Source organism: Rhinolophus sinicus, chromosome 2 (assembly GCF_057876585.1).
Source record: "Rhinolophus sinicus isolate RSI-liver-muscle chromosome 2, RSI-T2T, whole genome shotgun sequence".
In the NCBI taxonomy this organism is placed as follows: domain Eukaryota; kingdom Metazoa; phylum Chordata; class Mammalia; order Chiroptera; family Rhinolophidae; genus Rhinolophus; species Rhinolophus sinicus.
The window spans coordinates 118,853,407-118,863,895 of NC_142502.1; the positions used below are offsets into that span (position 1 = coordinate 118,853,407).

General features: G+C 41.3%; 1 pseudogene; it reads right to left on the reverse strand.

Moving 5' to 3' along the window:
* Nucleotides 1-2,281: 2,281 nt before the first annotated feature.
* Nucleotides 2,282-9,068, reverse strand: LOC109458225 (mitochondrial amidoxime-reducing component 1 pseudogene; annotated as a pseudogene).
* Nucleotides 9,069-10,489: the final 1,421 nt, after the last annotated feature.

Here is a 10,489-nt window from a genome sequence, read left to right on the forward strand (position 1 = left end):
ACAGACAATAGTTTAATGGTTACCAGAGGGTAAGGGAGAAGAGAGAATGGTAGAAGAGGATAAAGGGGGTCAGATATATGGTGATGGAAGAAGAACTGACTTGGTGAGCGGGTGGTGAGCACACAATGTAATATATAGGTGATGTATTATTGAATTGTACACTTGAAACCTATGTAATTTTACTAACCCTTGTCACCCTAATAAATTTAATTTATAAAAAAGAAAAATATGTGGTAACAAATAGCTAACTTTATTAATTATGAAGAGCTCACATAAAACAACAGGAAAAAACAAACAACTCAACAGGAAAGGGCAATGTATATGAACTGACAGATAAAGAAAAAAGGAATATGAAAGCCAACAAATTTATGAAGGTATATTTGCTCTCTCTTAGGTGTACATGACTTCTATTCAAAACAAGCTATGTTTCTTCTCACAGATTGATAAATATCACAAAGTTGGAGAACATCAAGTGTTAAAAGGGGTATTGGGAAGCAGGCACTCTCTCATCCTATAGAGTACCCTTTCTTTGGGAGAAAATATGTCGGTATCTATCAAAACTTTATTTTATTTTTCAGTCAAAATAGCTTCCATTTATTTATTTACAGTTTTGTAAACATTTTTTTCATGATTTAGTCAGCTTCCTAATACAATCAGAGAACAAAATCAGATCTTAGAGCTCTATAATTTGATCAATAGAAACATTAGACATTGATTTTTAAATGAATTGACACGTTTTTTGTTTTCTTCTGCGATAGATCTTCAGTATTTCATTTCAAATGACACAATCACATTTCTTCTCATCTGTGAATATCAGAACTTTTTCACCCTGAATTTGAGGAGGAGCCACCCAACCATGAATTGATGGACCAGCAAAGATTGAAAAGGGCAGTACAGCCACCGTCTTGAGCGCTTTTAGGAAATCAAATGCCTATGGCAGAGACGCAAAGAACACCTGGAGGGTTCCCAATGGCCTTAAAAAAAAAAAAAAAAAAAAAAAAAAACCGAGAATAGAAAACTAAAAACCTACTCACAGGTTATTTTTGCAATCTTCTCAACAGCATGTGCTGAGTTGCCATTCGGCACCACTAGATGGCATCATCTCCTTCAAGACCGTTTCTTTTTGCTCTTATGTATATGAAGAAGGCTGCCATCATGTACCTGGGCAACTTAATCAGCGTCTCAGACAACATCAAACTAGGACTCTTCCCCTCTCTAGTGCTACTTTCACTCTCATATGTTGGGGAAAGTTTTGGATCACAAATGGAATATATCTGGTGTTTCGTTTCATGGCAAGGAAGCTTTTCTTCGTCTTACTTTTCACACATTCTATATCAGAGTTGAACAACAATGTTCTCCTGAGTTGGTTTTCTACACAGATATTTCTGTTGTCCTAAAGCCCAGAGGCACTGAGTGCTATGAAGGATTCATCAAATCCTCATAGAGATTGTCAATAGTGCTAGATCCCAGAAGAGCTATGGAAAATTAACATCTAAGTGCTTCCTGGTCAGACTCTTCATACATTTACACCCCTCACAAAGTGATAACCCCCAAGTCTACTACCTGCTACCCCTCTGACATCATATATAGCTGTTACAATACCATTTACTATATTCCCTGTGCTGTACATTACATCCATGAGTATATATATATATATATATATATATATATATATATATATATATATAAAATCATACTTGACTCAATATTATTCTACTTCAGCTTCAGGTGTACAGTGCAGTGGTCAGGGCTCTTCATACCGTTTTGAAAGCTAGCCTGGGGCTTAAGGAAAAAAGTGAAGTGACATTCCAGCTTAATTTGGAGAGCTATTTAATTTTCATTTCATGTCCCACAGACTGGGTAATAAAATGTTCCAGAACATTTCTGTAGCTTGCCCACTCTTACTGTTTCTCTTTTCTTCTGTTTCCCTAGGGACTGGTAATGAGATGATGGAGGTTAGTGCCCTGGGTATGTGAATGAAGAAGAAGGAGAAAGAATTATTCCACAATCATAGTTAGGTAAGGAGTTTTCAGAACGCTGTCTTATCATTTAAGTGACTTCCTGAAATCCTGCTAAGTTATCAGGACTATATTTCTTTGATTTGAGCACTGGGACACTGGGAGCATTGAGACGCAAGGAAGTGCAAAAGAAGAAAAACTTGGGAATCACAGAATTAAAGAAAATGCTGAGATGTCAGTTTCAAAACACTGTGCTTCAACTGTTGGCATTTTTTAAGGACATTTTTTAAAGGCATCAAATATTCCAGGACATATGGGTTCTATTACTGGCCCAGCAGGTACACAGGGTCTCCCACATTGATTGTCCCTGTGTTTCCCAGAATAGAATACTGTTCAAAGATAAGCGGTTTTCCATTGACATTTGTACAGAAGGGTGACAGAGGGATAACTCTTCAGGGTCTCCAGCAGTTCCTTCCTGCTCATGACGCTGTCCACCTGGTTAAAAATACACCTGGAACAAGTCATTACCCTTTTCAGTCACCTCACCAATTACAAGCTGTTTCCATGAATCCCATGTAGAGATACCACACCCTGAAATTATGATATTGGGCCTGAAGTTAGTTACTTTAACTTCTTTCTCTTTTCTGGGGTTGAGATCACCAACAGTGCCTCCGAAAGCATCGGGAACTGGCTGGTATTGAGTAAGCAATCTGGCCTGTGGGCCACAACATGTCCTTTATTGGGGGAGAATTTCTCCATCACACATGAGGCTAGAAATGCATGGGGCAGGGGGCTGCATCTTCAGGAAGTTGCTTATCCCCTGGGCGGTGGCCTCACCGCAGTCCCTGCCCTCCATCTCCAGGACACGCATGCGGCATTGGTGTATTACACTTGTGGTTGATGTCTGGATGGGCAGCAACAGGTCCTTCGTGTAGGATATACTGAGGGTCAGGGCATCACACCCACAGGTCAGGAAAAGCAGGACAGGCAAGGTTCCTGCCGAGCAGTAACCATGCTTCCCTCATCGTTAAACACACCACAAAACCTGTCTCTGCTGCTCTCACCCACAGACTTGACCCACTAGATCCAGAGCTGCGCCACTGTACCCACCTGCTGCAGTTGCCTGGCCATGCATGGTGCAATGGTACTGTCCCTAGTAACACCATCATCAGCCCTACTGCGACCACCCCAGGCCGAGGGGGCCAGCACCTGCAAGCCCCTGGCACCCAGAGCCAAGCAATGTGGGCCGGGCGGGAACTCTGAGTCACCACAGTGTGCTGGCCACAGCTGCCCCTATCAAAATTTTAAACATACATTCCTCTGCCCTTCAATTCACAGTGCAGACCTGGTCACAACATTTTCCCCAAAAATCCTTTATAGCACAGGGACGACATACACAAATCAGGGCGCATCTATGCAATGAAATAAAGAGTAAGCATTCAAACCAATGGATGAGAAGGAAGTACAGTTGTCCCTTGAACAACGTAGGAGTTAGGGGCACTGACCACTGGTAGAGCCAAAAATCCCGAGTAACTTAAGTAAGCCCTCCGCATATGCAGATTCACAACCGCCAGTTGACCCTTAAACTGCACAGGTTTGAACTGTGTGGGGCAATTGAACTGAGGGGGTCAATGAAAAGAATGTGCATAGGAGCAGACCCAGCAGTTCAGACCCATTGTTCAGGGATCAGCTGTGCTCATATGGAAAGATCTATGAGTGATGTTAATTAGGAAAAAAAGTTACCGAGCAGTGTGTTTAGAATGGTCAATTTTGGGTAAACAAAATAAAGAAGAGAAATGATAGATAGTAGATAGGCAGGAGATAGTAGATCCACAGACATACGCATGACTTTTTAACAGACAGGAATGCTGGAAACAGTTGATTTTTTTTTTTTTTTTTTTTTTTTTAACCTTTGGAAAGAAGAGCTGAGAGTACAAATGGAAAGGAGAAAGTTTACTTCCCATCCTATATGCTTTGGTACTTTTAAATTTTTTCTTACTTTCAATTTTCAATTAATGCTAATAAGTTTGTTAAACCATGGAATTATGTACACTTCTATTTTCTTTCTATGCTTTGGAGATTTAAAAAAAAAACACAATAAATATCATTACTGTTTTAAGCCTATCAAGTTATTGAGTTTGTACAGAAGTATATTCATTCATTCGTTCATTCAATAAACATGTATGAGTGCCTAGAATATGCTAGCCACTGTTCTGGTCACTGGGGACACTGAGGCATCAAGACACAGCCCAGCCTTTGAGAAGCTTATGGCCTTATTGGTGGGGGAGAGATGTTCATTAACATCTAAGTGACAACATGCTAAGTGACATCACAGAGGAAATCACAAAGCAGCATGGGGCACTGAGGAGAGATGGACCTCCCTATATCCTGGTTTGTCTGGGAAATAAGTTTGCATCCACTGTCCTGTGGGGATTATTAAATGTAGACCCTTTCACTCCACAGTCACTCAATGAAAGGGGCACAAAACAGCCTAGGTCAGGGGACACAGGTCAAGGAAGGCTACCAAAGAAAGAGAAGCTTTAGCTGAGTCTTGAATAATGAACAGGTCTGTATTTCTTTGCTAGGTATAAAATACCACAAGCTGAGTGACTTAAGCAGCAAACATTTATTTTCTCACAGTTCTAGAGGTTAGAAATCCAAGGTCAAAGTGTCACCAGGTTTGACTTCTCATGAGGCCTCACTCCTTGGCTTGTAGATGGCCACCTTCTTGCTGTGTCCTCACATGGTCAGTCTTTCCTGTGTGTGTGCCTCTGCCCTAATCTCCTCTTCTTATAAGGACACTCGTCAGATTAGATAAGATTCCACCCTAATTACTTCATTTTAACTAAAGGCCCTATCTCCAAATACAGTCGCATTCTGAGGTACTGAGCGTTAGGACTTAAAGATGTGAATTGGGGTGGCGAGTGGGAACACAATTCAGCCCATAACAAGGTCTTAACCAGAAACTAAGTTGGGGGGGGCGGTCCAGGCAGAGGAAACAGTGTCACTAAAGATTGCAACTGTAACACTTTTTCTCTTGACCTTTAACAAATGCGTCTGAGTTCATTTCTTGACTCTCTTTAGCTGACTCATTTCCTGCTGCACCTGCCAAGAGTTGTTGAAAGCTGAGTGCCAGACGCATCCAAACCACCCAGAAGAGATATACTGTGCTCATTTTCCTAAATGATTAGGAGACAGAGCTCAGCGCTTGTCTGGGAGCGCTAACTGTAGAGTTCCTGGAGAAAGCCTCCATGTCACTGTCATAAGTGTCCAACCAGCCCAGGCCAGTTTGGTTCCAGTTCAAGTCTGGAGTCAAATCCAGGTACTTTTGCCCAACCCAGCCTCCCTAACTTGGCAACCATGAGTTTCCCCTTGAAGGAACATGAACCCTTTCTAAAATCCCAAGGTCTCTTTATAACACCTGCAGGACCCATCACTGCTGAGTTCTTATACACTGTTCTATGAGTACTACTGTCTCCAAATTATGACAAATAACAGGCACTGGGGACTTATCTCATGAACTCCAGTGTTTATAAAAGAATCTGTTAAGGGAATTATTGTTGGGGTGGCAAATTTCCTGAGAGTGAGATTCCATATCTCAGAAAAGTTAACTTTTCTCCCCTAGAAAGTTTTTGTTTTGTTCTCAAATATAGACTTACCTACAATTATAGTCCTGTCCACTTCTCAGAGGTGAATTTCACTCAACTGCATTTTTCTTCTTCACGTGGTAAGGAAGAAGGAAGTCAGTGGGTAGCCCTGACAAGCCCACTCCCCACAGCGCACGCACTGTTCACAGGCTCCCAGATAAGCTCTACCTCCTTATGAGCAGGTAAACAGTTCTTTAATCCTTTTGTGGTCACACACGAGTGAGCTTATTTCCACCAATGATGAAATTGTGTTAAATCTCTCAGGAAACTGAGTAGTGAGTCCGGCTTTCCCTGAAAATACTTCTATTGTGAAGAGAAATAAATGATCCCTGCAGGTGTCCAAATGGTAAATCAATACACCCCAACAGGTGTGTCCACTGAAAAGCGGCCAACAGGTAAGGCAGCTGGGATCTGTGACTGCTTCTTTCTCCATGGACAGCACAGGTCTTTAATAATATTAGCCAGGGTACATGTTCCCATAACTGTTGCCGAAATTTATAATCCAGAGCATGTCTATAAAGTGAATGTCTTCATAGCATTACTCCAAGGCTGAATAAATTCCAGTGAGCAGTTATTTGACTGCAAATGGGTTTCTGAACTGCTCTTGCTATTGGCACTCCTGTCCCCCACAAACTATTTTCCAACAACAGTCAGTGTGCTCTCTGTCCAGTGCAAATCAAAACCCTGATTTTAAGCAAGGGTGTGAAGCCCTTCAAAGCGACCCTCTTGATTTAGAGTAAAACCCAAACTCACTTTCAGTCCCTAAGCCTGCTTGACCTGACCACCACCTACCTTTCAGATCTGGCCCCAACCACTTGCCCCTAATCACCACACTCAGAGGCTCCTCTGAGAAAGACATGTCGGAGGAAGTTCGGAATAAAATCATCTGTCACACCTCTTTTGAAGTAATGAAACAAAACCCAAAGACCAACTACACCACTTGGCTTACCAGTGTCATGGATCAGTCTATCTCCCCTTTTATGAGGAAGGGTATATAAGACTTATACACTAAGATGCCAATTAGACTCTGTGGTCTCCATGGTCTGCTTAGGCTTTCCACAAATATTTTACACCATGACTTAGTCTTGTCAGCAACACCGCTGTACAGGTTTGAAAGGCAGGCTTCCTTTCCTTCCCCTTTCCTGTGCTGGCTCGAAGTGTGCACGCTCACTTCCCTTGTGCTCCTCTGATAATCACTGAGTCTTTGCCTTGTTTCTCTTTTAGAACTATTGTAGATCTATTTTACTGTGGCTCAGAATGAAGAATTTGACAAGGACTACCAGAAGAAGATGGGAGGGAGCACGCTGAACTTCCGCACAGAGATCTAAGAGCACGGGGAATTGGTCAGGACTTCCTTACTAGATTTTACACATTTGAACCTCCTGACCAAGAATGCTTAAAACATTGACAGCCTTTCTCCAACCCCAAGCTTTTGCACAATATCTGTAGATTATATGGCACTGCTATACTTCATCAAAATGTGATCAAACCCTGGGTAGAAGTTTAAGATTAAAATACGTGATCATTCACATATACACCTACCACATGATAATGTGCTCGCCTATACTAAGGAAAAAGAAACACATGATTTAACTCCGTGACTAGTTTACAATAGCCTGGCCTCCCAGAGACAAAATTCATGAAAAGAGAGAATTAAATAAGAGTAGAACTTCAACATAAGAGAAAGTGAATAAGAGAAGCAAAGTATATGAGAAGTGAACACGAGGAGAATATGAAAGTTTTTATCCCTGATGGTCAAGAATGAGGGACCAAGGATGGCCCATTTCTTAGAGATATAAGGTTATGAGGTGTGGAGGATAAAATGAAGAGAAGGCAGGGAGCTGTGCCTGACCCAGGCCGTCTCAAGCTGGAGATGGTCTTAAGACCAAAGAGAAGGGACAAAGCTGGGCGACAAGTGATGGGAGCATGGGATAAACAATAAACAGCCCACTTTTGTGGTCAACACAAGGCTGGAAACAGAGGATTTTATATTTCAGATGGGTTTCTTAGAAAGAGAAAGAGAGAGAGAGAGAGAGAGAGAGAGAGAGAGAGAGAGAGAGAGAGACCTTAAATTAGCCCAAGGAAAATAAAATTTAACACCCAGCACCACATTCACTGTAAGAAAACCTTAACTGTCACATTTCTGGAAAGCATTCCGTGTAATGCTTCTTAAAAAGAGACTCCTAGCAAAATTGTCAGAATTGCCAAATTGTTTAGGTACACATGTAATGGTATTCTGCTTCTTCTTTTTTCTTAAAACCTGTCTCAGGAAAGTGTCTACCATCATTTACACAAGTTGCACAAAGGTCAGTGCGTTATTTTAAAGGAGTGTCAGGAAAGCACATTTTGTGAGACTGGTACTTTCCCGTGCGACTCCATCATCTGACGCAGAAAATTATTTACTCTACTCAATGACAAAGGAAGCCCTGTTTACATTCTTCCTTCTTTCTACTTTCTAAAATAAGCATGCAAATCACTAAACACATGACAAACAATCTAATAGAATATCGTATGTATGGAAAGTGCTGAGTTGCACTGAGAATATCTTGTGAACTGAAGCAGTGTGATAAAAGAGCAAATAAATTTTTATCAGTGAACACCCATACCAAATATCTCCAATTTACATTCTAGGAGCTACCTAATCATTTAGACAGCAAGCACATAACAACTCCCTTTCTGTGTACAATAGACTTAGGGCGTTTAGGAGGTAATTGTGAGACTATAGGCAATGTATGGAACTTACAACTAGGCAAAAATTGCCCTTCTTTTATAAACTGTTAAATTATTTTTACTGTAATTACAAAGTAAATTCCATTCTTATATTCTTCACGAATTTCAGTCACAGAAAGTGTATGGATTTCTCTGTTATGAAGCTCTGCTATGTTCTTTTAAAAAGTACTTGAAGACTATACAGAAGAATTAATGATTTTGTTCAATTTTTAAAAACCTTTATTCCCAGTCCTTATAAGATAAAGATGATGGAAAAGGTGATTATCTATGTGTCCTGGACAATCTAACATTCTCAATAGTCATGGATACATTTTAAAAAACTGTTGTTCTAATCACATATTACATATTCACACACACACACACACACACACACGACACACACACGTCTCAAGCTAGAGACACACACATATTCCCCTATACACCACAGTTGTGTACGATCAAATTGTAAATGTTCATGATGAACTTACTTTGAAACCATTCATTAGGAGAAAAAAAAGAAGCAATGGGAAATAAACTATGAGCTTGGACTCATAAAACTTTAGAATGAGAATTAGAAGAATCAGAAGATCACATGGTTCAACAGTCTCACTTTTGGGATGAGAAGCATCCGGGAGACAGCCGGCCCCATAGACAGGTAGAAGGAGTTGGACTCAGGCCCCACCCCATGGCTAGCGCTCCTTCCCCTGCGCCGAGTGCAACCACGCTGGTCCAATGCCTTTGCATCCGTCTGCATCTCACACTTCCGCAGTTCTTCCTAGCACTTGGAGCTTCAGGGGTCCTTTCTGTTTATTTAACAGATCTCAAAACATTCCTAACAGACAGTGTTAAGAAAAAGCAAACCAACAAAGCGTTGGTGGAAATACACTGAGTAAGGCAGTTCTTACCTGAGAGGGTCTCTGGATCAGAGCATCTTTGTCACGGAAATATGCGTGAACAGGAGGGAGCCCTGAGCAGAAATTTCTCCTCCCCAAAGTTGTGCAGCAAGCCAGCGACCTCTGTCCCTCTGCCCTTCAGAGCCCCTCTGTTCTCAGAAGCTCCTGGGTGGGTCCTTTGCCCTTCTCATCCTGCCCAAGCTTACACTGCACCTCCCAGCTTGCTCTCAGGGAAATGGGCCTGATTCCCTACGCTACATCAAAGCCTATGTACAGTCTGTCCCTTGCCCCCTCTTGCCCCTAGTAGACTAGTGTTGGTTTTGCTGTTACTGGAACTTCAAACTTTTAGTCCATATAAACTTGAATATTCTGAATTCAAGTATGGGGAATGCTAATAACTGTCATTGTAAGAAACATCCAAACCTGTAAAGAAGTTTAATGAGTTTATTTAAACAAAACTGATGACAATTGCCAGGAAGAAAAATCCCAATGGATTAAGAAAATGCTCCCAGAGAATGGCAGCTTTGCAGCTTATTTTGTACATTAGAAGCAAAGGAGGAGACAGGGAGGACTACCTGAAATCCATTGGTAGTAGATTAAGGGGGTGGGAGAAAGTAAAGCAGGACAATCTCTGGGATTGAATTAAAAATACTTATTTTACGTGGGTGGGCACAGGATAGTTAACAATTAACATTTTATAGCACATAGAGATGATATGCGGGGAACCAGATAACAATGAGGGGTTCTATAGTCTCCTGCTCTGGTCCAGTGGGTTGTACCCTGAGAGGTCCAGAAAAAGTGATTACTCTGACATTCCAAGGGTATGTTATCTTAGATGTAAAAAAGATAATAGAAGGTGTGATCAAACAATACGATGAATTTTTAAATTTAAAACAAAATTATTACAATAAAAAACATGCTGCCATTAATCTCCCCTCAAAATACTCCACCTCGTTTTGCACACATCCCGTCCTTCTTGCCACTTTCTGAAGCAGTTCTGGAAGTCCTCTTCCGTGAGTGTCTTTAGTTGTGCTGCCATGGCTGCCTTGATGTTTTGAATCATTTTGACTTTGGGGAAGAGCCAGAAGTCGCATGGTGCCAGATCCAACGAATAAGGTGGATGAGAACACACCATATGTTTTTATTTAACACAAACTGCCATACCAGAAGCAATGTGTAACACAGAGCATTGTCAGGATGGAGGATGATTTACAGCAAGCTTTAAAACACACCTTTCAACCATAGCTCACACCTGACTGACTGCACAAAACAAGTTGAAGCT